At 53.2% G+C, this 25,804-nt stretch overlaps 1 long non-coding RNA gene and 1 other non-coding gene across 2 annotated transcripts; one reads left to right on the forward strand and one right to left on the reverse strand.

Moving 5' to 3' along the window:
- Positions 1-1,696: 1,696 nt before the first annotated feature.
- LOC117796467 lies at positions 1,697-2,700 on the reverse strand. Its single transcript, XR_004620997.1, has 3 exons — positions 2,603-2,700; positions 1,973-2,027; positions 1,697-1,829 (listed from the first exon to the last, which is right to left on the reverse strand). It is a non-coding gene; the product is annotated as an uncharacterized LOC117796467 (long non-coding RNA).
- A 3,785-nt stretch (positions 2,701-6,485) lies between these two features.
- Positions 6,486-6,587, forward strand: LOC117796564. Its single transcript, XR_004621115.1, has one exon. It is a non-coding gene; the product is annotated as a U6 spliceosomal RNA (small nuclear RNA).
- Positions 6,588-25,804: the final 19,217 nt, after the last annotated feature.

Genomic DNA, 25,804 nt, shown 5'->3' on the forward strand with positions numbered 1-25,804 from the left:
TTTTTTTTTTTTTAAGATTTTATTTATTTGACAGAGATAGAGACAGCTAGCGAGAGAGGGAACACGAGCAGGGGGAGTGGGAGAGGAAGAAGCAGGCTCATAGCAGAGGAGCCCGATGTGGGGCTCGAACCCATAACGCCGGGATCACGCCCTGAGCCGAAGGCAGACGCTTAACCGCTGTGCCACCCAGGCGCCCCTATTTACTTATTTATTTCTTTAGATTTTGTTTATTTATTTGTGTTTGATTCTGTGGGTCTCAGGTGGGGTTCAGGAATCTGAATTCTAAACACATGCCTCTGAGGGATATTTTGAGAAAGACAGAGCTAACCAAAAATATGGAGCCCATGGGTGGGGTGTGAAGAAGTGAGGAATGGTCTAAGCCTGTGCTCGGCAAGGGGAGTCCACAAGGACTGAGACCCCGCAGGGCTTTCCTCTTCCAGCGCTGGCATGGCGAGGGGCTGGGCGAGGAGTGAAGACTGGCTCCTCGGGTGTGGCTGCAAGGAGACAAGCAGAGAAAGGGCTTGGCCAGCCTCTGGAGGTCTTCAAAGGACAAAGGCACCCGTGATTCCCCAGGGAGGAAACCATCGTGGGGGGTTCTCCTGGTGGTGTCTGATGTTGTTGGGGCAGGCCCTCTGGAGGTCAAGGTGCTGGCTGAGGCTGCAGGGTGGGTCTTCCAGTGTGGCCACCACCCGTCCCTCCCAGGCCTTGTTTTCATCTGATTTTTATTGATGTTTCAGCCTTTTGATGCTGTTGCTATCATACCTGGGAAAGGCAGCGGGGGGGGGGGGGGTCAGGATCTCGAGAGAGGAGGAGGGCAGGGATGAGGGCCAGGAGGGAGGGCCAGGCGGGTAGACCCCTGACAAGGCCAACCCTCAGGAGCACCTGTCAGTGGAGCTGGCCACGGGGAGCCAGCGGGGGATCTGCTGTTGACGTTTGGAACAATTGCTCCTGAACCCTGGACCTGGGCCCAACCCATGGCCCCCCCTCAACTCCTTGACCCCCTGGAGGCCAAGGCTCCTGGGGGCTCCTGTCTGTTACTCTTTTCTGCCCCACCGGTTGCCTTGGCAACAGCTGCTGCTGGCCCCGGGCCTCCCAAAGCACCGAGCTTAATGCAAATCCCAGGCAGGTTTGTTCTGCTCCGTTGGCTTTCAAGACAATAGAGGGAATGCCGAGAGCAGCAGCTCTGGTTTCAGAACCTGTCCCCAAGGACACACCCCACCCCCAAGTCGGGGAGGGCACAGGATCCCAAGGAAAGGTAAACAGGGGCCGCAGAAGCCTGGAAGCTGGGAGAGCAGCCGCAGGGTGGTGGGGGCCGAGGAGCTTTCCTGTTACACCCTTGCGGATAAATGCACAGGGCGAGATCCAGCGGGGGACCCATCTGTAGTTGATTAAGTAACTTTAAGCGAAGAACTCGTCTTTGCCCCTTCCTGCTCTTTCATTGTTTAATCAGTGACTGGAATGAAAACAGGTCGCTCAGACTCACAGATGACACAGAGCTGCGGGCAGAGCGTGCTTCAGATGACTGGGGACTTATTCATAAGAGAGGAGGAGAATGGGCCCAAACCAGTAATTTTGAGAAAATCACTGTGGGGGAGGTTCGGCTGCAGGGAAATTGTCTAGAGGGTTCTAATCACTCACAAACCCCATGGGAGCCAATAGGAGCCCGGGCGTCTTCGAAAGCAGCTGCGGGTGGGAGGGGGGCCCCCTCGGGGGCGCACTGGTTTATCACTGGCTCCCCTGCCCTGCTCCGGGGCTGGGTCTCCCTCAGGTCACTCGCACAGGTCTTGGAAGTTGGTGGCTGATGGATTCTGAATCCGGGTTGCAGTGCCCTGTTAAAGCATAGGTATGTCAGGCTACAGCTCTGGGGCTGTTGAATGTTGTGATCAAGAGCAAGAATTCTGAAGCCGAACTGGCTGGGTTTGAATGGAGCTCTAGTGTTTGTAAGTTGTGTGTCCTTGAAACAGTTACTTACCCTCTCTGTGTGTCCGTTGTCTGTACAATGGAGATAAAGCTCCTACGATGAGCACCTGGAGCATAGTGAACGTTTGTCAGTGGTTTTCACTGGTTATCAGTGACTCAGCTGTGTGCTTTTAAAAGCTTCAGGAGTTATTTTTGCCTGAAAGGCCGTGGACTCTGAATGTCCGGCCAGCCTCAATACACTTGCACAACTCAACCTCCAAACTCCCAGCCGCCCTGATACCGTCAGGCTATGCCCGTTAGGGGTAAGGTCCGTACCCAGGGAGCTCCATCAGTTAGAGGGACCAATGACCCTCTCTCTCCCCAGCACAGGCTGAGCCTACAAGCTGCCAGCCCACATTATGGCCCTTGGTGGGACCCACTACTGAGAGGGCTGTCCCCCTGTGGGTGCGTCACAGGGACCCACTCTTCTGAGGACCCATGGGTGCCAGGAAAGCATATTTTCCACCCCAGCTCTGCATCTAGCCTGGGCTGGAGCAGAGGGAAGTCACCGTCTTTATCTGTGTTCCTGAGTCTTGGGAGGACTCAGATGGCCCTACCCAACGGGGTTGTAACATTATATAAAGGTCCCCTTGTCCTGTTCTCACCCAGTCCCTCGATTTGTCTGAATCCCCCCACACACTACCTCAGATGTCATCGTGCTCCGTGACCTCAGCCAAAGCCTTTCTCATTACACACGGCAGCACTGATTTCAGGAGCCCCTGGAACCCTTGCCGTCCACCCCAACATGTCAGAGAAGTGATTTACAGGATGATTTGCAAGACTGCAGGCCACTGCTCTTGGGAGAGCCACGCCCACAAACCCCAAACATAGAGCAACTGAAACTAGGCTTGAAAACAAAACCCGTGCTGGAAAACTGCCAGACCTCACCTTAAAAACTGCATACCGTCTCTTCCCATCTGTGTGGCCACATTCTGATTTCCCCCTTATATGTTACTTATTTTACAGGCCCTGGGTGGATGTAACCCTAGAGGCTGTTCTGAGGGCTTTGCAAACAGTGACTCATTTGCTCCTCATAGCAGCTTAGTGCAGTGGATGCCATAATTACCCTCATTCCCATTTTCAGAGGGGAAACTGAGGCACAGAGCAATTAAGGAACATGCCCAGGGCATATTTCCAGTAAGCAGCCAACTCAGGATTCACACCAGGGTGACAGGCTCCAGAGTCCCTGGCTTTAGCCCTCCGTGCTGCCTTTCATTCTGCCATGCTGGTCTGCGTGTTCTGTAAGTAGCTTGGAATCTTCTAGAAAGTGCAGATAGCGTCTTCACAAAAACATCTTAGGTGGGTACTGATGGCAAGTGGCTTGTACGGTGTTGGTAGCCATTAACACTAGTGGCAATGACCAACCTTGACCCTGGAGAGCAGGAGAAACCAGCTCCTAAGGCTGGCCCAGGGGCCCTGGGGAGGGCTGGGCAGGGTGATGCCTGCTTCATGGAGAGCCCTTCCCGGTGCTCTGCCTGACCTGGCCAAGACCCGCAGCCGCCCCGCCCCACCGGCTTCCCCATCAGGGAAAACAGCATCTCCTCTCTCATTGTTCTTGGAGGAAGTTTGGCAGCGGCACTGGAGGCCTTCCTTCCAGGGCCCCAGGCTGGAGGTCTTGGCCAGTGCCTTCAGCCCTGGCGACCCTCTCTGACCCTCTCTACCCCGAGTGAGCCTCCTCGCTGGAGATGCTGAGCTGGCGGGACAAGAGCAGGCTCCTGGGGACAGTCCCAGCAGCTTGCACGGCTGCACCCCGGCACTGGGTGCACTGGGAGGGGGCTGCCATCCTCTCACAGGACAGGTTAAGTGTTCACAGCAAGCCTGCAAAAGTAGGTAGGGCAGGCCTTTAAGGGTTTTACCGCAACCATTTTACAGAAGGGAACACTCAGGTGCAGGGACGTAATCTGGGGGATGGCAGCCACGCAGACTCTCATTCTGGCGCTTTCCATCTAGCACCCCACTGGGGGCCTGAGGGTGCCCCAAAGGGGAGAGGGGAACCAGGAGAGAATTGCTTGCTCTTGAGAGAGAGCACCTCTTTAAATGTAGGGCCAGAGCACCGCACCTGCCTCACCTCATCCCAGTGCCCGAGAGCCCTTGTGTCATGGAGTTAAAGGCAGGCCTCACAGCCAGGACCCTGTGGTCACCAGACCCGGTCGTCCCCCTTATCTACTCCAAGGAGAGCCCACCCAAAACCTAGCAACTGTTTCCTCTCTCCGGGAGCCCATCACCTTGTCATCCCCAGTATCTCCTGTGCTAGATTTCAGGGTGCCCCTGGCCAGAGCTGCTTTTCCTCAAGAAAACCAAAGCATGCTCAGCAACTGTGGGTCTGGGGGGAGGACCTGGGGACCTTGGGAAGTGCCCCCAGAGAGAGGCTGGCATGCACTGGGAGCCGCCTAAAAATCGGCATGTACTCTGGGCCACTGAGTGACAGCCTCACCATGGGCACAGCTGGGACCACGTGGCAGAGAAATGGGGAGCAGGAGCCAGGGAGACTGGTGTCCCCAGGGGGCTTAGCAAAGCTGTTTTGAAGCCAGTTTATTGGGTTCCCCCTCACTTGCTTGTGACCCAGGAGGCACCGGGTGCGGGGAGATGAGGAGGAGGACAGCTCAGGGGCAGTTGGGTCAGCAAAAGGAAGAGGGAGACAGCAGACTCAGCAGACTCCAGGGGGCAGGGGCGGGGGGGGGTGCAGAATGATGACTCCAGTTTTCAGACTGGAAAATCTAATACAGGGACGCTAAGTAATTGCCCTCACAGATGACTTAAGCAGGCTAATTAAATGGCATATTTTTAAGCAGCTCCATGAGGAGCCCGTTTGCCAGGAGTCACGAATTTAAAGTTCAAAGTTCGATGTGACTCCACGCTTCCATTGGCCCTAGCTTCCTGTGATTTCACACATTCTTCTGATCTGGCTGCCCAGCCCCCGGCCTAACTGCCTCCCTCCTCCACAGTTTGTCCCTGGCCCCCAACCTCACTGAGACTCTGTTTCTCCTCATGCTCACTGGCCGCTCTCACCACCAAAGATGGGGGGAAAGCATTGGGGTGACAGAGAGGGGAAGGTCCGAGATGGGAGAGCAGAGGAAGGAGGGAGGCGGCCAGCCTTCCCTCCAGAGGGAGCGAGACCCGACTGCCCACACCTCCAGCTCATCAGAGTCCCCTGCTGGTCTGGCTTTCTCCTGCCATAGTTGGCAAGCTTCACTCCCGGAGGCCTTGAAGAACGCATCTCACAGTTTCTGAGAATCTCTGCAGGATGCTATCAGTGTGGGTCAAACACAATTGTCCTCTGCATTTATTTCTCCGATGCTTCACATAGATACATAAAGTACCCAACTAAGCCATTAAACGTAAGTGACCTGCTTGAAGTTTGGGGGGGCGAGCTGCCACGCGGGGTGGCGGGGGTGGGGGGCTGGGCCTGGAATGTGCTCTCTGACCCACAGCCATCAGGGCCCCCGGCAGAGCTCCCCAGGGGCGAGTGGCACCTGTGTCTGTACATCACGAATCCCCCGAGAGGCCCCAGGGCCCAGAGATGGGGAACTTTCAAGGGCTGGGTCTGGACCGAGGCCTTTCCGGGTCACAGTGGCTGGGAGAGCGGGCCTCCCAGCAGGAAACGCGCTAAGCTGGAGGTCTGTGTGCCTGCACGGAGGGGGTGGCAGGCGTAGCTAAAGGCTTCCTGGGAACAATGAGCCGGCCTGCTGTCACCTGCTGTCCTCTGGCCTGACAGCTGTGGGAGATGAATGAGCCGTGAGCTAGGCCAGTGGCAGAGGGGAGGCTGGCTCCAGCCCGTGTGGCCCCAGCAGCCACACACCGCTGCAGACAAATCCTTTGGAATGTGGCCTAGACTCAGGCTGGAGCCTTTTGGTGCAGGACTCCCAGCCTCCAAACGCTGATGCCCCCACGGCTGGGAGCTTTTGCCAACCCGCCCCTGGGGCTGTGCTTGTCGAGGGCCTAGTTCTCACTGGTTGTACCTCCCATTCTCTTGGTTATTTAAGTACATCTCTAGGGGCTGATGTCTGTTCCGGGAGCCCCTCCAGGCCACGCGGGCAACAACGGCTCCTTGGCCACCCAGGAGGTGAATGCAAACAGGTGACCTGTGACAAACAAGTCTTCGTGGCCTTTCCCTGCCTATCTCGCCTGCTCATGGGGTCATGCCCCTGACGTTCAGAGCTCTTCCTCTTTGTATAGTTGCCCCACTGCCTCTGGGATGTCTTCAAGTCCTTGTCTGTAGAGTCTCAGGACTCAGGTAAGACGCTATCAGTGCCACTCCAAAGTGATTGCATTTTGCATTTATTTCTTGATGTTTCATATATATGTAGCCCCAAGCCAGGCCATTAGAAATCACTTACGTGCTGGGGCGCCTGGGTACCACAGCGGTTAAGCGTCTGCCTTCAGCTCAGGGCGTGATCCCGGCGTTCCGGGATCGAGTCCCACATCGGTCTCCTCGGCTGGGAGCCTGCTTCTTCCTCTCCCACTCCCCTGCGGTGTTCCCTCTCTCACTGGCTATCTCTCTGTCACATAAATAAATAAAATCTAAAAAAAAAAAAATCTCTTACGTGCTAAAATGGTAACAATCCAGACAAGATTAGCCCGGCCCTGCGTGAGATGAGACGCAAATTCGAGAGGTGTTCTGTATTTTTGGATGTGCTAACTCATGTTCCTGTGGTAATCATTTTGCAATATATATGTGTATTTTGTGATATATATATATATATATATATGAATCTCTACTTTGTACACCTTAAATGTATACAGTATTATATGATAACTGCATCTCCATAAAGCTGGGTGGGACGACAAGAGAAAGAGAAAAGAACTCAAGAGGAAAAGGCCAGAATCGCCCCTTTCGAGTGGCTTGCTTAAGGATTTGGGGAGGCGAGCTGCTGAGCGGAGCTGACCTCTGGCAAGGCAGCACGGGGCCCACAGACCTGCGGGCGTGAGACGCAAGGAGGCGCGATTCACCCAGGTCTGGGCTCAGGGCAGTCTGAACGTCACACAGACGCAGTCGTGTTGTTCCGTGTGAGGTGCTGATATCAAAGCCAGAAACCAAGAGGTAGGAGTCTGGCTTTGGGAAGAGGAGTGTGTAGAATTGCCCAAATCCCCACAGGAGGAAGAATGGGCACAGTTCTGTCCCTGGGGCCATAGGAACCCATCTTGAGAAACTCCTCCCTCCACCCCCGTCCGCGGCTCTACCGTTCCTAAATTACCCATTAAATGGGATGAAAATCTTTTTCTCATTCCTGAAATAATCCGTCTGTATCTGTGGTTGACAATTTAGAAACTACAAATGAGCAAGCAGAAGAAAATGCAAATCATGTATACTGTTACCGTGGCAACACGTGTCCTTCCAGTCTTTTTTTCTCTGCGAGAGCAGTCTTGCTAAATTGCCATTTGTTAAGTAGACCACTGATTTAGGGTGCACTCGTCTTACATTGTGCTGTTGTTGCATGTGTTCAAAGGCGGCTCAGTGACAGCAAAGACCCCTTTTGTGCTCCAGAGGCCTGGGAAGAGCCACCCTTTGGGAGGGATGACGGTCACTTGTCGCACCTTCCCTTGGATTTACCATCAACCTGGACATCTCTGCACAAAGTAAAGGCAAGTCCCCCCACCCCCCATTTCCCCGCCCCCACACCGTCACCAACATTCCCATCCATCTCCCCTTGGCTTTCCCTGCTGCACGTCTGTGGCACCGCCGTGGAAAGGGAGGCATATTTAAAATACCCCTAGTCACCTCCCCGCCTCTCATCTAACCTATTTGGTTCAAGAGTAGTGAACCCAGAGGGGCAGGAAGAAGTAGAAAAATAGCCATGTGTACCCAGATGTGGCCCCTGACCTCCAAGAAACGCCCGTCATGGGAGAGGCAGCGTGCTGATTAAACACAGACGTGCAGTGTGTGACGGAGTGTGCTCATGGCCTTGCACAATGCAAGCCGTGGAGGGATTGAGAAATACTCCAGTCCTTGTCCCCCCAGCCACATTTATGCCACAGAAGAGGGAACTGGTTCCAGAAATGGACTTATCCAAAGGCCTCCTGCAATGCCCCGAGATGTCTTTTTCTGAGTCTTGTATAATTTCTTAGCAGTTTTTGTGCCTCTGGTTTGAGACCAGAGGCATCAGACACATTCTTAGTGAGTTCACAGCGACTCACCGCATCCTCCTCCAAGAGGAGCAAGTTAGAGCTGGCAGGACCTCCTCCTACCCCAAAGGGTTAAGTGGGGGCCAGTGAGGTAAGTGCAGATCGATCCCACCGGCTTTGGACAGGAAAAGAACTCTGGGGCTGTTTTTCTTCTCTGAAAGCCAATCCCAGTGGAGTCGCTGTGGTTTTTAAAACCAAATGTCTTTACAGCTTGAAATGAATAACCATGACCTCAGCCGTCACACACGCAGCCCCCACTGCTATACATTTAGCACCGCTCGCTCCGGGCGTCCTGCAAATAACCCACGTCTGGGGAGCACATGTGGGGAGGACGAGTTGCTGTCAGGAATGGTTTTAGTTGGAAGGCCCGAGACTCTAGCCCTGTGAACGCTACAGTCACCTGCTAGCGATTTCCCGCTCCCATTCAAGCCAGACGCTGGATCCGTCGGCGCTCTTGCAGACTGTCATGAGGGATCCATTTTTATTGCTTCGAAGAGGGTCTCTGAACCACATCAATTACAACCCTTTGTGTTACCCGTGGGGGGTGTGAAATGAACTGATGACAGTCTCGTGGTGGTAGAACAGTCCCCAGATTGTATGGAGACGGAGTGCTGCACTTGCTGAGAACAGAGGAGGGAGAAATCTGGATTCTGGGCTCCGCAGACAAACCAGCCGCCCCCAGAGCATGAATGGCTGAGCTCCACCAGCAGCTCGGGCATCAGGAGCTGTGGGCTGCTTCTACACGTCACTTTACAGTGACGGGCTTGGAGACTCACGTCCCGAACGTAACGCAAGGTCACAGAAGCAACACACTGCTGTTTATTGTTATTATTCTTCACGGCGTATGAAGAGTGTAGTTGTATTAACGAGCCCCGTGGAGACCATGAAACACCCAGTGGACCCACCCGGAGCTTCTTCTGCGAATTTGCTCCATGACCTTGGGCATGTCCCAGACCCTGAATCTCAGTCTCCTCCACTGTGGGACTAAGGGTGTAGATGATATGAATGTCCCTCCATCTCTAACTCTCTAGGGCTCTGAGCACCTTTATGAGATGTGGAAATAAAACTAACAGGCGATCAAGTCACCCACGACTGGAGAAATCTTCGTACCGTATGTAGCAGTGAGCTGGCTGGGCTGTGTGCTACCCAGAGCATTGTAGACAGAAAGGCCTGGGCTTTCCAGAGTCCACACGGATGGCTGTAATTGCACAAGCAAGCCACCCGGCACAGGATGGAATTTGGATTCTAAACCACAGATTCCTCTCAAGGAAAATCTCTAAAGGGCTGCTTTATGATGCAACCGGGTCTCCAGGCTTCGCAGTAACCCCCAGACGGGAGCCGAGGTTGTGCGTGGAAAAGTGTGTGGAGCAGCATAGCCTTTGTCTGCAGGGAGCTTCTCAACCTCACAGTACAGGCCTGACTCGGGGTGGCGGGGGGGAGGCATGCTGACACCCCCCACCCCACCCCCAGGAGGCTCACTGGCCAGGACAGTCCCATCAAATCCCAGGAAAAAAGGACGTTTGCAACCAAGAGCTTGCAAACTATCTTCTCTCTTGCTCTTTTGTTTTCTTTGAGGGACTGATGGATGCCCTGCGGGGAAGGTCAGTCTGATAAGTCATTTCCTCCTCTGCAGGCACTTGACTCACCTCGGATTCACCTCAAACAAGTCTGCTCAGAACCAGACGGTGAGGGTTTTTCCTGAGCTGTCATCTCGCGGGCCCCCACGAGTCATGTCACGTGTGCAGGAAGCCCGGGTCTGGGGGCAGTGGGCTCAGTCCCAATCCTGTTGCGCTGCTCCTACTGGGGCAGGAGTGGGGGGCAGTGCCTGGAACAAATTGCGCTCATCTCCGGTTTCTGCTCCGAGGGACGTGAGGATAACGCTGCCCAGCTGCCCAGGAGCGTGGTGCCCAGCCCACAGGGTGCGTTCCAAGGGAGTTCGGCAGCCGCTCTCGCCAGGCTTGCCATTCACCCAGCCATGAACATCACACCCTGAGAAAAAGGCAAAGGGCATTTTCCACTTAAAAAAGGTCTTCCTTGTCCACCAACCACGTCTTGCAGACTTACCTCCAAGGCCTGGTGGAGGGGATTGCAACGGACAGCCGGGAAGAAAGCAAGAAGATTCTCCATACTGTGCTCTTTTTTCTCTGCTGTCTGGCTGTGGACACGCATATCTCACACACACACACACACACACACACACGTACAACTAGTGGTGACCATGCCTTAGCAGCTGCATCAGGAAAGGGCAGCAGGAATAAGGAACAGAATGAGTCTGGGCGAAGACAGAAGGCGTCTTGACTCCAGCTCTGCTAGGAGAGCAGGTGGCAACCCCACCAGCCTCCCATAGAGGACGCTGTCCGTCTGCCCAGAGACCAACTGCGCTGCCCATGCGCACCTGTCATTCCATGAATTGTTACTGACAATCTGCAAAACGGACCTACCGTGGTCTGCCTGCCCACAATATGGCCTGATGCTCCCATCAGACTGCCAGGGGTGTTTTCCAGGACGCGCTGAGCTCACATCTAATGGCAGGTGGTTACCTGGAGGACTGAGATGCTGGAGAGGAATGGGGGGAGGGGTCTCTGCAGATTTGCCTGTTTCTGAAATGGCCTCAGCAGGGCTGTGTTGGGGGACCCAGGGACTGTTCAGAAAATTCCAAAGCCTCTGTTGATCCTCACATTCCATGATGATGACCCCCCACCACCTGGGCACTGAGGAGCAACCTAGGAGCAGACTTCTCTGTGAGTAACATGCGGCATGATCCAAGGGAAAAGAGCAGCTAAGGAGGAAAGGGGGGCCTGGGGGCACTTCTCAGCCTTCCACTTTGTGTCGAGAGACCACCGAGGCCACTAGTGAAGAGAGGACCCTGTGCCATTGTCATGGGACAGGAGCACATGTGAACTCTGAAGGCTTTTCTTTCCTGAATTTTCCCCTTTCCCTATTCAAACTTTGTGCCTCAGTATCCCTGAGCAAAGGCAGCAAGACTATTAATAGTTACATACATATGATGTATCAAATCAAGTTGTACACCTTAAACTCATACAATGTTACATGTCAATTATATCCCGATAAAGCTGGAAAAAATTTCAAATAATATTAATAACAACATTTATTGGGTACTTAGTATGTGCCAGGCACGTTTATTCCTAACTTATTTAATCCCAAGGGAGAGGCACAAGGCAGGGGGGAAACCAGAAATCACTGGCACATTGTTCTGGGTTTTGTTGGGAGAATTGGAGAACATCTTAAAGAAACATGCAGGGAAGATTTCCCCTTGACAAAGAACTGATCTGGCCTGTAAGGAAGGAAGCAAGGGAGAGAGAGTAGGAATGAGGGAGAGGATCTGTGGTTTCTGGGGCAGCAGAGGATGGGAGAACTGCGCCCACATTCTTGGCTCTTCTGAGGGAGAGAGGCAGATGAAAACAGGCCAGACTCCTTTACCTCAAGCCTGACATGGATGCACGGGGCTGAAATGGTCATTGGCCTGGACGGGGAGGGTCTCAATGGCTCCTACGGATACTGAGCAAAAAGGCCACAGCCCTGCACTCCCCCCTCAAGGCTTTTGCACTAAACAAGACCCCAAGAATATTCCACAATCTTTGGATGGGCAAAGCGCAGGATGGGTTGAGGTTAAGTTTCCCAGCAGCCTGGCAGGATGCAGGAATGAAATCAGATCATACATTGTTAAGAAAAATAAAGTTGGTTCTGTTTCTTTTGTAACCGAGTTTTTGGACTGAGATCACATATGATGCGTTTGTCTTTAAATTCCCAGCTAAACACCTGCTAGTTCTCCACTGAATATTCTTTGAATGACAGTAACACAGAGTGTTATAGCTGAGGCAAATATGGATATGGTATAGATTGCTGGTTCTCAAAGTGTGGTACAGGGACCACTGTGGGTGTCCAAGACATTTTCATAAGAATCCACAGACATGACGTTGCCCTTTTCAATCTTATTCTCTCCTAGTGGGGCTTTCCAGAGGCAGCGTGATAGGTGATATTGCAACTGATCGAATGGAGAAGCAGATACAACAATCCCCCTGTTCCGTTAAGTCAGACATTAAAACCATTTGCGAAGTGTAGAGTAAGGCCACTCTCTCTGCTTAATTCTTTTGTTTTGGAAACATAGCTATTAGTCATAAAATATTTTATGTTAACATGCAATGGGTTTATTAAAATATATTTTTAATGAATGAATAGATCATATTTTTAAAATTTCTCAGCTTTAATTTTTAACACGGGATCGATCAATAGATGTGACACTCTTGGGGACCCTCAGTAATTTTTGAGAGTGCCAGGGGTCTGAAGAACAAACTGTTTGGGAACTGCTGTAAGGAGGAACAGGAGGAGGGCTAGGGTGGAAGAGACTGGAGGGCAGATTTGCAACCAGCTGTTTGACCTTGAACGAGACATTTCAACCTCTCCACGCTCAGCTACCAAATGGAGACAATGGACTCGTGGACTTCAAGGTTCCAACCTCAACAATCATTAATACCACAGGCAGAGGTAGAGAGGGGAGACCCATAAATTCTAAAGGGTCCTCCCTGAAATCCTGGCTCCCTTGAGTGCACCATGGGAATGCCACAGGATGGGTTTTCTGGCTAAAAATAATTGCCCTAAGACCTGGGGGTCAGAGGGTTCTTCCCAGAGCCAGGAGGGGGGATGATGTCAGTGCCCGGGAGCCATCAGCATTCCTGGCGGCTCAGGTCTGTGGATGACTGTTCAGGAATCCACCATCCTTTTGTTCCTCCAGAAAAGTTACCTCTAATCTCTGCCTGAGCCCAGAGCGTGGGTGTATGTGTGGGTGTCCGCACTCCATCAAACGTTCGAAGTAAACCGATTTAGGCTCTGACGTCCTTTCAGGAAAGCCTCAGAAGAGAAACAAAGCTCAGACAGCGCCCCCCTCCCCGCCCCACCCCAGGCTGTGGCCTCAGCAAGCTGCCAAGAGGCGGGTCGTGGTTCCTGGTGGGGGGGGGGCGCGTCCCTCCCGGCCCACACCCCACCCCAGCCAGCCCTACAGCCCACACTTCTTTGTGGGGCTATTGGAAACCTGCTCTGAAACACTGTTATAAATACCCAATAATAAATAAACATGAGTTATTTCTGAAATGTACCCAGGAATAGCCAACTACCCAAATAGCCAAGGTTGTTCTTCAGATCCTGGGAAAAACAGAAATGTGGGTATGGTTTATTTTTCCATTGCTCAAAGCAGAATCGTTGGTCACATAAGCCTAATTTTAGTTTTCTCATTCCATTTTTAAAAAATCTTATCATCTTGTAGCCTGAGGAAAGAGGGAAGGTGCGGGGCGGGGGGTGAGGGGCCAATGAGAGTTCAGGGAACATGGAAGGCGGGGGAGGAACCTGTTCTTCCTCGCCAGCAATCGTGATGGCATGCAGAAAAACAACCTGGGCTAGGATTTCCCAGCCTCTTGGAGCCCTGTGGACCCAAATGATAAATACCCAAGATGGTGTGTGAGCCACAGAGGAACGTGATGAACTCCCAAATCCCAAAAGAACCAGAAAAAAATGAAGAGAGAATGCTGGAAGGAAAGAAAGGACCCACTGAAGTCTGAAGAGATTCGAGGCACCAGGAAAGGAGTTTGGGGAGAGCAAGGAGTCTGGGGTTAGACCCTTCTTACAAGAGCCCTGGGGCCACTGGAAATGATTCTCTTTACTGCACGTGTTGTCTAGGCAAGATGAACCCCACAAATACTGTTCGCATGCCCCTGTTTTCTCCCCCCACAAGAAGCAGGCTGTGTCAGCACTGCGCGCCTTCTCTCCCTCAGCTGGAAGACTCAGGAATTCAGCTCATTCTCGGTTATTGCCGGGATGCCAGGCCGCGTCTGTGTGGGGTGAGTGAGCTGGTACGGGCAGAGCTCCTGCTCTCAGAAAGTCAAGCAGAGCGGAACCACGCCCCGCGCAGCTGAAGCTCCTCCTGGACCAGGTCCTCAGCTGCCAGGACGAGGACCCCAGAGTCCTCACCCTGGTCAGACCTTGCACCAGCCACCCAGGCAGTTGGGCCTGGGACCCTCAGAACTGCCACGGGACCATCTGAAGCCCTCCTCTGCTCCTAATCGGCACTCGCTCCAGACCCCATCCATCTTCGCCCAGCATGGAACACCTGGCCATGTCTCCCTCACATCGGCTGGGCGGCTGGCACTTTGTGGATTTGACCTTTACTTTGGCTTCCTGGTCTCAGTTTTCCCCAAAGGATCCCACTGGGCTTGGTCTTCACTTCTCTGCACTCAGCCAATCCAACCTCAAGCAAACCACCTCTTGCCCCGGGAAGAAAGGGGTTCGTACATCAGGACTTTACCCCTCCTGTGCTATTCCCACCTCCCCCTCAACACAGGTCAGACACCTTGGAGTTAACACATGAGGTGCTCATAGGACGTCCGTTCCCCGTCCAGGTGCTTTTAGCACTGGAGCTTAGACATAAAGTCTTCAAGCGTTCTGAAAAAAATAAGACTCAGAGAAAACATTCTGTGTCTTGCTGAGCACCTTTCCTTGCAAAGCTGCTGTCATGAGCGACTCAGTCCTGAATGGCAGCTAACCTGGAAGGCCCCAGCAAGAGCGTGCTCCCCACGGGCTTGGAATGTGGGGGTCTGGTAGGCTAACATTTGCAATAGATTATAATGATGATGAGCTTGAATTCCCAAAAAAGTCACTGAAGCTTGGCGGAAAAGACAGAGGCCAAACCCTCGACTCTGATCTGGCCTTGAGCAAATCTCTGTGCTTGTGTCCTGATGTCAAGAAGATTCTTTGTGCCAAAGCTATACGAATGGCCCTTGCTTACATTAACTAATCATGGTGACAGGTTTGTTTGAAGGTGTCACACTCCCATCTCATTCTTCTTAGACCGAGGAGACACATTTGTTAGGGACTGCATGCTTGTGTCCCCCCAGAGTTCATATGTTGAAACCCTGCACCCAGTGTAAGGGTACTGGAAGGTGAGGCCTCTGGGGGGTGATCAGTAGCAGGTAAGGTCAGGGTGCAGCCTCACAAATGGGACTAGTGTCCTTATGAGTGTCATGAGAGAGCTGGCTTCCTCTCTCTGTTCTCAGCCATGAGAAGGTGGCAGCCTATGACTCAGAGGAGGCCCCCCCCGCCCGTGCTCACACCCTGATCCGGGACTGTTGTTAGTAAGTCTACGGTACTCCGTTAGAGCAGACAGACAGAGACACACGTGCGCAAAAACGTCTGCGAGGTTTGGGTACAGTCTGTGGTTAATGAGCAAATTTAAACCAACGGGCCAAAATGAGTATCCAAGCCGTGATCTTTGCTTCCGAGCCCTTCAGCACCATATTCCAAGCAGCCCAGTCCCCCAGCGATCCCCACAGAGAAGCCGTGTGTGGGGTACGTGCGCCTTCTCCTGGTTTTCAGCTCAACTGAGTCTGATGTGAAGAAACATCCTACCACTTGTTATCGTGGCTTCCACCTGTTCGACTGAAAAACACTGTCTACACGTTATATCTAAAGTTTCTCTACTAGGCGTTATACGGTAGCTATTTGAGGGGAGTGAAATAGAGCAACGTTAACACAGATGCAACTGCAGGATATAGGACCTTAGAGGGAGACGTTTGGGGGGAGCCCAGAGAAAGAGGGCTTACACACTGACATTTGAAAACCCTTCCCGTGATGACACATGGTGATTTTCTCCCTTTATTTGGGTTTTATTTTGTACAGAGCGCTTTTCGAGGACCAAGCTTACTCGAGAGTTCTGCTTATATTGTTGGTACCTAGAATTCAAAAGCACAGGCACCAGTGAACGGATGGGGAAATGACCCTGTGGTTGCCCCCTGGTCATCCCCCCAGAGGCCCATGATGGCCTCATCCTTGTCGCGGCCCATGTGAGTTCTCATCTTCTGCCCATACACAACCCTTCCTGAGCCCCCAGACTCTGAAAGTGGTGGCAACTCCCATGTGTTTCCCCAAGTACCCCTCAGGAGTCATGGTAGACTCCTCCTGTTCCCTTGTCTTTGGTTGATTTTAGCCCTTAATTTACCCCAGATCTGGTCTTCCTCTCCATACGCATAGCCACTGCCATATTTCAGTCCTCCGTCATTGGTGAGGACAGGCTAGGTTGGTTGCACTAACAAGCGATCCCAAAGTCCTGTTGACTTAAATGACAAAGGTCTGTTTCTTACTCATGATACAATCCAGTATGGGCTTGAGGGAGGACTCTACTCACTGAGAGCCCCAGATGCACTGAGATTCCTCTGTATTATGGGGCTGACATCTCAATCAAGACTTGGAGGTGAATCTTGGCCGAAGGTTGGGGAGTTGAGCACTAACAATTAAGTACTTTAGTCTGGAGGTAACACATTGGGATGGTTAATTGTATGTGCCAACCTGGCTAGGTGGGCCATGGTGCCCAGATAGTTGGTCAAACATTCTTCTGGATGTTTCCGTGAGGGTGTCTTTGGATGAGATCAGCATTTAAATCAATGGACCTTGTGGAAAGCAGATTGCCCTTCCTAATTCGGATGGGCCTTATCCAATCAGTTGAAGGCGTGACTAGAACAGAAGACTGAGGTTCCCTTGAGCAGGAGGGAATTCTAGAGCAGAAGTTCATTGGACTAGAATTGCAACACTGTCTTTTCCCTGGGTCTCTAATCTGCTAGCCCACCCTGCAGATTTCGGACTTGCTAGACTGCACAATCTTGGAGCCAATTCCTTAAAATACATTTTGTACCATTTATGTATACATCCCCATGGTTCTGTTTCTCTGGAGAACACGACTAATACACACACGGAACTTCTAGTCTCATGTCATTGCCAGAACCCGTTACCCAGCCCTGCCCGCCTTCAAGCAGTCAGGTCCGCCTCTGTGTGTGGGAAGGAGAGGGGTTTCTCCATCTGCTCCCAGCTCTGCCACTTCCAAGCCAGACTCCACTGCCCTAGCAGACTGATTTTGTTTTTAAAAAATCTAGGGGAGCCTGGGTGGCTCTGTCAGTGAAGCATCTGCCTTCAGCTCAGGTTGTGATCTCAGGGTCCTGGAATCGAGTCCTGCATTGGGCTCCCTGCTCAGTGGGGAGTCTGCTTCTCCCTATGCCCCTCCCCTGCTTGTGCTCTCTGTGTGTCTCAAATAAATAAAACCTTTTTAAAAATTGTGCGTGTAACACACGTTGAGAAACGTGCATACAACATAAATGTTCCATGATTTTCGTGAATCAATATCGTGAAGTGAGCCACCACATGGGCACTGTCTTCATCTGTCTGCAGCTGTAACAGACCCACACACCAAGTGGCTTGAACAGCAGACACGTAGCTCTTGCAGTTCAGGGGGCTGGAGAGCCTGGGTCAGGTGCCGGCGTGTGGGGCCCTCCTTGTGGTGGCAGCTGCCACCTTCACATGTGTCCTCATGTGGCTGAGAGCAGACAGAGGAGGCCAGCCTTCTCAGGACCCTTATAAGGGCATGAAGACCCTTTGGGAGGCCCCACCTCCACCTGCCATCACCCTATCAGGGAGGGGGAAGGGTTTCAGCCGGTGAATTTATGGGGGGTGGGGGGGGGCAGAGTGTGAGGTCCACAACACACAACCAGGCAAGAAGTAGCAGGTGGCCAGGCCCACAGAACTTCCCTGCAGGCTCCCTCTGGGTCTCTACTCTCCCTCCCCTCAACCATCCCTGCTCCCCTGACTTCCAACACGGCGCCTAACTTTGTCTGGCTTCCACTAGAACCATTTCCTTTTTTTCTTTTTTAAGATTTTATTTATTTATTTGAGAGAGAAAGAGATAACAAGAGAGAACACAGGGAGAAGAGGGAGAAGCAGGCTCCCCGCTGAGCAAGGAGCACGGTGCAAGGCTTGATCCCAGGACCTTGGGATCATGACCTGAGCTGAAGGCAGACGCTTCACCGCCTGAGCCACCCAGGCGCCTCACTCCAACCATTTCATAACCTTGCCCCCCGCTCCCCATCCTGGAACGCCAGCACACTGTCATGGTTGAGCTGTGTCTCTCCAAAGTTCATATGTCGAAGGCCTAGCTGCTAGTACCTCAGAATGGGACCTCCCTTAAAAATAGTGTCTCGGCAGGTGTGATCCATTAAGATGAGGTCACACCGGAGTCGGGTGGTCCTAACCCAATGAGCCAATATCCTTATAAAAAGGGGGAATTTTGGGGTGCTGGGTGGCACAGCGGTTAAGTGTCTGCCTTTGGCTCAGGGCGTGATCCCGGCGTTATGGGATCGAGCCCCACATCAGGCTCCTCCGCTATGAGCCTGCTTCTTCCTCTCCCACTCCCCCTGCTTGTGTTCCCTCTCTCGCTGGCTGTCTCTATCTCTGTCGAATAAATAAATAAAATCTTTAAAAAAGGGGGGGGGAATTTGGACACAGATGCGCACGCAGGGAGAATGCCATGGTGATGAAGGCTGAGATCAGGGTGATGCCTCTACAAGCCACGGAACACCAGGAACGGCCACTGAGCCACCGGAGGCAGGGGTGGGGCGTGAGCCTCGGGAGGAGCCAGCCCTGCCCACACCTGGCTCTCGGACTTCCAGCCCCAGGACTCTGAGGCCATCACTTCTGTCGTTGGAGCCCCCCCAGTGTGTGGGATTTTGTTACAGCACCTAGCAAACTAATACAGGGAACTCTAGCCTCAAAGGACATACAAAGGAGAGGGACAGAGCCTCGAACTGGGTCGTGAATTGTCATTTTCATTACTGAGAGTGTTCAGAAGGCGGTGAATCTGCTCTGCTCTTGTTAGGGGAGAAGAGGAGGGGATTGGGCAATGGTGGGACCCCGCCATGGGGTTGAACAAGTGAAAACAGGTGACGAGGCTCCTGGTAGGCAGGTCCCAGCCATCTGTGGGATTGCTGAAGCCTGAGGGCATCCCTGGAGCGTCTGCGTGTGCGGAGGGGTTTCCAGCAGGAGGGGGCACTGGCGTGGCCCCAGGAGGACATTCGCCCAGGTACGCGCAGCAAGTCACAGCAGGACTGGCCCTCGCCTGTCACCTGTCCGTGTGGTCAGCACTCAAGCCTCCAAAGGGAAGAGTCTTCTGACCGACCCGACCTCGTTTTCTGTTCTTTGTCAAGTAGGGTGAAGGGTAAAAATCTCCTTTTTGGGGACGCCTGGGTGGCTTCATCAGTTAAGCGTCCTGCTCTTGATCTCAGGGTTGTGAGTCCAAGCCCCGCACCGGGAGGCCCAGACCTTGGTATGTGCTCCTGGCCAAGACCCTCCCTGCCGGTCTCAGAATGAGGCTCAGATCCTTGTCTTCAAGGATCTCCATTCATGAGATTCTTCTGAAGAGGAGTCAACTGAGGCCCGAGGGGGCCCGCCAGAATCCCTGCAGAGTCCAGGCAACATTCCTCAGGCAGCTTGATGCCGAGAACACGGGTGAACATACCACATTAATTCCCAGAACAAGCAACAGCCAAGTGAGTCCCATTCCTCATAAAACCTAGGACGTAATATCTACCTCCACCTGAAAATATCATCTGGCTTGAAAACAAGCCCACGGAGTTACATAAGGCATAGGTAGCAAGGAAAACGGAAAGATAAAGTTTCTGCTCTCAAAAACCAAAAATCGTGCCAACGAATGAGAGCAGAGCTTGTTGGCGAGACCCTATAAAGACCCTCTTCCTCTTTGTCGTCCCCTTCTGAGCCCACGGTGTCACCAAGGTACGTGCCGAGGACTCCAGGATGCCTCCAGAAATACCTCATGGACTGCCGTTGAAGTCTTTGTTTGGCTACCTCTCTCACACCTGTCACGCTTTCTCAAAGCATCTGAAGGCAAGACTCCCCCCGAGACACAGACTGGGGAGCCCCCGTGAGCTCCCTGAAGGCCGGGGCGACCCCAGCCCGCTGCCTGCGGCAGGCCTCACAGACAGGTGGGCATCCATCCTATTGTGAGGGGGAAGGCCAGGAACAGTGACGTGGTAGGATTCCCCGGGCTGCGTTTACTTCTGCCTGTAGGTCCCCAAAGAGTCAGGAGTGCCCAATATCTGAACGATAAATTCTTTTAAACATTACATGTGTCCATGTACGTGATCTATTCGTAACAAGCCCAGGGATGGAGATCAAGAGGCAATAGGTCCAGGTTCAAATTTTAAATCCTTCACTTCCTAATGCTTCATTTTGGAGGTAAATCCTGTCCCCCTCCCCAAGCCTCAATATCCTTCTGTATCAGCTAAAAGGAGGGACTCCGATGACCTCGAGGGTTCCTCCTGGGTCGCCAGTGTCTGATTCAATTCTTCCTGGGTTATCCTGTTCTGGCTTTTGTCCACTCTCCACAACGGTGTCCTCTGGTGTCCAAGAGCCAGTCCCCACGGGGCCCCCAACCCCGGGTTCAGCCAGGTCCCACCAGGGGGTCTAACTGCTATGAGACTTGAGGTCCACCAAACCCAGTGCCTCCCAGAAGCCACTGTGTGACGCCCAGGGCAGTAGCCGTGAGTGTGTGTGGGAGCCCTTAAAGCAGCCACCAGTGAGCCACACGGAACATGGCATCCCTCAGAGCCCAGGCTCCTTTCCCTCACCACACGGATTAATGTGTTTTCCAGCAGAGGAAATGGTGTGCGTCTGGATGTGGAGTAAAGCATCATGCCGCCTGTGGTTTCCTGCCTACAGGAAGCGAAGAATGGAGAGGTCACATGTCAGCACGAACTGGGTGGGCAGGGGCCTTCCGGACTTTCTGCCAGAAGAGAAACAGAAAGCACTGATAACCCAGTTCCGAGGAAATCATGTTATCAGTTTGGTCCTCAAGGTGAGGGCTGGTAACGAGAAGCCTCCCTCCTGGCTTCCTGCCGACCCGTCTCTGCTTCTTGCCTGGGGAAACCGAGGCACAAAGGAGGTTTTTACCGACTCTGCGGCCACATTGAACCAGGTCTCGAGTGTTAGGCAAAATGCTAATTTTAAACTGCCATAGTGCCGAGAAAGAGGGAGAGGTGTGTGCAGGGTGGAGGTAAATGATTCCAGTCCTGCGGGGCAGACGTCACCAGGCAGGCTGTCCCAGGACAGGTGTGCAGAAGAGGCCCCACGTCCTGTATCCCTCTCCTTTTCCCCCTAGACGTGATGTGCTCTGGGGACCTTGCTTGTCCTCAAGCCAACCTCCAAGAGGAGATCCTTCCAGAACAACCATTCCCCCTTTCCAAAGAGTAATTGGTTCTTTCGGAGAAGGCCCCCCTGCCTGCTATTTCTCAAACGCCACCCCTCTGGCTAGAACCAGCGCTTTCATGGCCAGAAGCCCAGCATTTGGGGGCCAGACAGGAGTGGGGCTTGACATTCCCATGCTCACACGTAATCCCCATCAACTGCCCCCACGCAAGCCACCCCCTGACCCTGTTCATCTTCAATGCAGTTTTCTCAATCTTAGGCCATCGTGGACACCGGACCAGCTGCCCACATCCGCTGTTTGCATAAGATGGACACAGCCCCAAGCTCGGGTGCTCTCTCTTGTCATAGATGGCTCAGGGAGGGATGTGTGTTCAGAGTGAAACACAGGGCTGTGTCCTCCCTTCAGGAGAAGAGGTCCTCTCCCTCCTCTGAGAGGTGAACAAGGATGCACGTGCCACCGCCATGGGGGAAACCAGCTTGAGGACAAACTGCTCCTTAGAAGAGACAGGGCTCAGAGAATAATGGATAAATCCACTTGCAGACCTGATGAGACCGAGAACTTCCAGAGGGAAGCTCGCCCCACGTCTGGGTGTTTCTGTTGCGTGGCCAAGTGCCCTGGTGTTGACACCACTTGGAAGTGCCTTTTCTGTTATTGAACCATGAAGCACTCTGCTAAAACCATCTTTAGAAACCTTTGCTGTTCGTAAGCCTCTGTTATCATGAAGAAGTAAACCCAATGTGCTTGCTCTAGAAGTAGGCTCCAAGACGAGTCCTCATCCCTCTCTTCCGGCCAGACTGCCACCCCGAGTCCCCCTATCCAGATAGCCTGGAGCCCCCCTAAAATCCCGTCCAACATCCCGACTTGTCCCACACCCGGAGACGGTAGATTTCTGAGCGGAAGGGACGGTGTGATGAATGAGGTATTCTGGGGGGATGGTCTGGCAGAGTTCCGCAGACCAGCGGCAGCTGGCAGGGATGGGGCCAAAGGGAGAGGAAGCAGGGAGGTTAAGAGACACCCACCAGGAGCAACGGCCTGATGGTGTTAGAGGGACCGAGGGGCCAGCAGTGACTCCGAGCTTCAAAGCGCATGGTGATGCCTTTCCCAAAGGGCAAAACGGGCAGCAGGCAGGGGGGTACACACTGGAAGATGGAAAGATGGGTTTAGGGATTTGGTTACATGAACCTCGATGCCCTCAAGGGTGGAACCAAGAAGGGTCTCTCTCGGTCTTAGATCATTTACAGTTTTGTCTAATTTGTTTTAGTTGAGCGTTGTTTAGTTTGGCAGGGCGGCGTGGGAGCTCCAGTGGTTACGCGGGAGATTTATGGGACCGAGAGCGTGAGAAATCACTCTTCTGCTGGAAGAAGTGAAGATGGAGATGGGGAAGAAGCTCTTCACACTTCACCGTTAAAACCCTGATGGGTCTCGGGGGCGCCTGGCGTCCATGCTGACATACTGACCACGCGGCTCGGCTCCTTAAAAGGTAAGCTCAGCGAGACGGTCCTCCCTTCTGGGAGCTATTCTAGAATACAGGAAGCACACGCACCCTCTCCCTAGAAATGAGACAGACTTACTGTAGAGTAACTGGAGTGTATTGAGTAACTAGAGGCAAGAACGTGTCACGTCAGAATAACGCCGTCTGACCACAGAGGAAGCTGAGTCCCAGAAAGATCAGTGCGGATCTCCTGTCCCTGCACGAGGGTCTGGGGCCCCTCCATGCCCGGCGTCATCTCTGTGGACCCCTGTTCACTCCGAAAAAGGGCCTGATCTGGACAGTAAATGATTCGGCCCACCATCTCCGGGGTTGCTGAGTCTGGACACACCGAGGACATAGGATCACCAAGTCCTTCTCTTAGTCAAGCGTGAGAGCCCAGATGATAGATTGGGGTCCAGTGGGAAATGACCGTGAGTCTTTAAGCCCAGGGTCTTCTGTCTCAGGGGCTGGGTGCAGGGCTGGGGAAGGGGCCCCTCTCTCCTGGGGGTGATGGGCGAGTGACCCCAGTCCTACCTTGCAATGCCTGCTCACTTGGGGCTCCCCCCCACAACTTCAGGGCTCACTGCTGAGCAGATGGTCGGCAGGGCACCGTCAGGACAGTGTGTGCAGACACAGATGGGGCGGGTGGCTCGCCTCCCCAGTGTCAACACACAATTCACACACTTACCGAGCACGTGCAAACACAAGTTCAGCAGTCACAGCCATCGTAAGTCTCTCAGGGTCCTCAGAGTTGTGGGGGGATGGGCAGGCCTGGGACAGTGCCTGGCACGTGGTCAGCAACCATCAGGCAAAGGCCAGACCTCGGGCAGCTGCTCAGGAATGCACAAGAGAGTGCTAGAAGGTTCTCATGGGGTTAATATTTCGGATGGATGGGGCCAGCAGACTAGGACACTGAGTCATGTCTAGGTCCCATTTTTCTTCTGGAAAGCTTCTCAATTTGGTAATTTACCTGTGGACAGGTTAGAGAAGGGACCGTAGCAACGTTGGCACGTCTAAAGGGGACAAAATCAAGGCCCAGGAGAAGAAACCCAGTCCGACTTTTCCTGTGCCCGGATGTCCTCTACAGCTGTCTCAGAAGCAGCAGGGCCGTTATCCGTCCCTCTGGTGACTGTCCAAATGACAGCAAATCTTGGGTCCATGCCTCTCACCATTCTGGACAGACTCCTGACAGCAGGATGTCCCCCCACTTTGCATTGAGAGCCTGAGTTCTGTCTCCTCATCTCTCCGCACAGACTCCCCGTGCCTGTGACCCCGGCCAGTGCAGAGCGAGGGGTCTAACAGCAGAGGGGCCATCAGTTACCTGAATGAGGACTTTAGGTTCTCACTGAAACGCCTGCGTGTTATCAGAAAAGAGCATGAAAGAACACATCTGCTCAAGCCTCTGAGCCATCAGGCTGGGTTCAGTCTCCACTGCTTGCCCCAAATGCAAATGTTTGCAGACTTCTGTGTTCTCTGAGTGTGCTCACCAGTGCAGGGGCCCCCAAGGGACCACAGTCTTTAACCTGGTCACCTCAGCACCGCACAGATAAGAAGCATCTCAGAAAACCTCGCCACCTGTCTTGTCCCCCAGATATCCCCGCACCACGGAGCTCCAGGAACTGTGGACGGGCCTGGCTTGGGGTGTCCACTCCCTTGTTGGTGGGCCCGGTCTGTGCGTGGGTGTAGGCATGGTGTGCGTAGCTCTGCGTACTGTCCCATTTCTTGGAAAGTGACAGCTGTAGCACAAGGAATGAATGACACCCCGCCCCACAGTGGCCCGCAAGAGCGCACAGGCCTGGCGGGAGCTGTCTGGAGTCTGGGTCCCCGTAGTGAGTGAGGTTCCAGTGTGAGGCTCACGATAGGCTGGCAGCCCCACCACCACCCTCAGCCCTTGGCCTCTCTGACCCTTGGCCACTGAGAAGAGAAAGATACTCCTCTCTGGGTAATCCCCTCTCTCTTTAGTGCCTTAAGTGAATACCTAGGAAAAACTGGGGAAGGTGAAACAGTGAGGTTGCCAGGTAACACCAGAAGTCTTCACCTTCCCCTTCCCCATCCTCCTGGCCCCACTCCTCTGGCAGGTAACTTCTCTGTCCCTCCCATCACTCACTCAGCATATCTGGAAGCTTCTCTGTGCAACATTGTGTGCCAGGCCCTGGGGATACAAAGATGGCTAAGGCAGCATCCCTGCCCCGAGGGGATCAACTGAGGCCAGCCAGCAATAAGAACTGTGTAAGGTCGTGTCGGGGGTCGGCAAGGGGAAAAGGAAAGCTGATTCCTTGACCACTTCTTGCAAGTGAACAGTTCCAAGAGGATAGTCTTCTGTGCTTTGGGTCTTACCCGGAAACCAGAAGGCCAGACTGTGTATGAGGCGTCAGCATTCCCAAACAGCTGTGCTGTATTAAAATTAGGTTTGTGGCTCCTTTTCCTGACCTCACACCACTGGTCACCCAGAAGCGACTCTAGGAAGCATAGGACCGGAAGTCTCAGGTGGCCTCTGTGTGGTTGGAAGCCTCAGATGGTGACTGAACCAGGTTTAGCCTGGAGAGATCTGCCATCCTTCATATAGAAACATAGAAGGAATGAGGGGACACTTTGAGAAGTTTCTGAACCCAGGCTATCTCCGTCCTGGCATTTTTATCTGCTCCTCATTAAAGTCCACAAGCCAAACCATGTCATGGGATGACATTTATAATCAGGAAGCAGAGAGAAGGCCTATTTCACAATCCCCTTGAATCTGGTGGCTTCTCCAGTCCTCAGGACAGAATTTCCCTAAGCAGGCAAGCTCTGGACAGTTGGAAGGGTTTTTGTTTGCTTGTGTGTTTTGTTCCGTTTGATAGGAAGGGGGAGTGGGGGCAACTTGGAAGCAACAGCGGGTGACCGTTGACCTTTTACCCAGTTAAGGTCCTAAGGGCCCAAAGCCCAAGCATGTGAACAGGAGACTAAGGGGCCTGGTAAGCCAAGCATGGGAACGTGCTTCTTCAGGCCTGGGCCCCCCCGAGACTCGGCCTGACACCTGCAGCTCTCTACTCCATCTCTGTTACCTCCCTGCAGGCAGAAGGAGACAAGAGGCGCGTTGCCAAGGACGGGTCGAAAGCACCAGTCCAGGAGAGTATGGCAACGTGTTCTCGCTGTCGTTAGAACGCCAGATGAGCACAGGCTCTGGGAGGCTTTGTAGCCAGAGGTGACAGACGTGCAGCTCC

The sequence above is a fragment of the Ailuropoda melanoleuca genome, chromosome 15 (genome assembly GCF_002007445.2).
Source record: "Ailuropoda melanoleuca isolate Jingjing chromosome 15, ASM200744v2, whole genome shotgun sequence".
NCBI classification, from domain to species: Eukaryota; Metazoa; Chordata; class Mammalia; order Carnivora; family Ursidae; genus Ailuropoda; species Ailuropoda melanoleuca.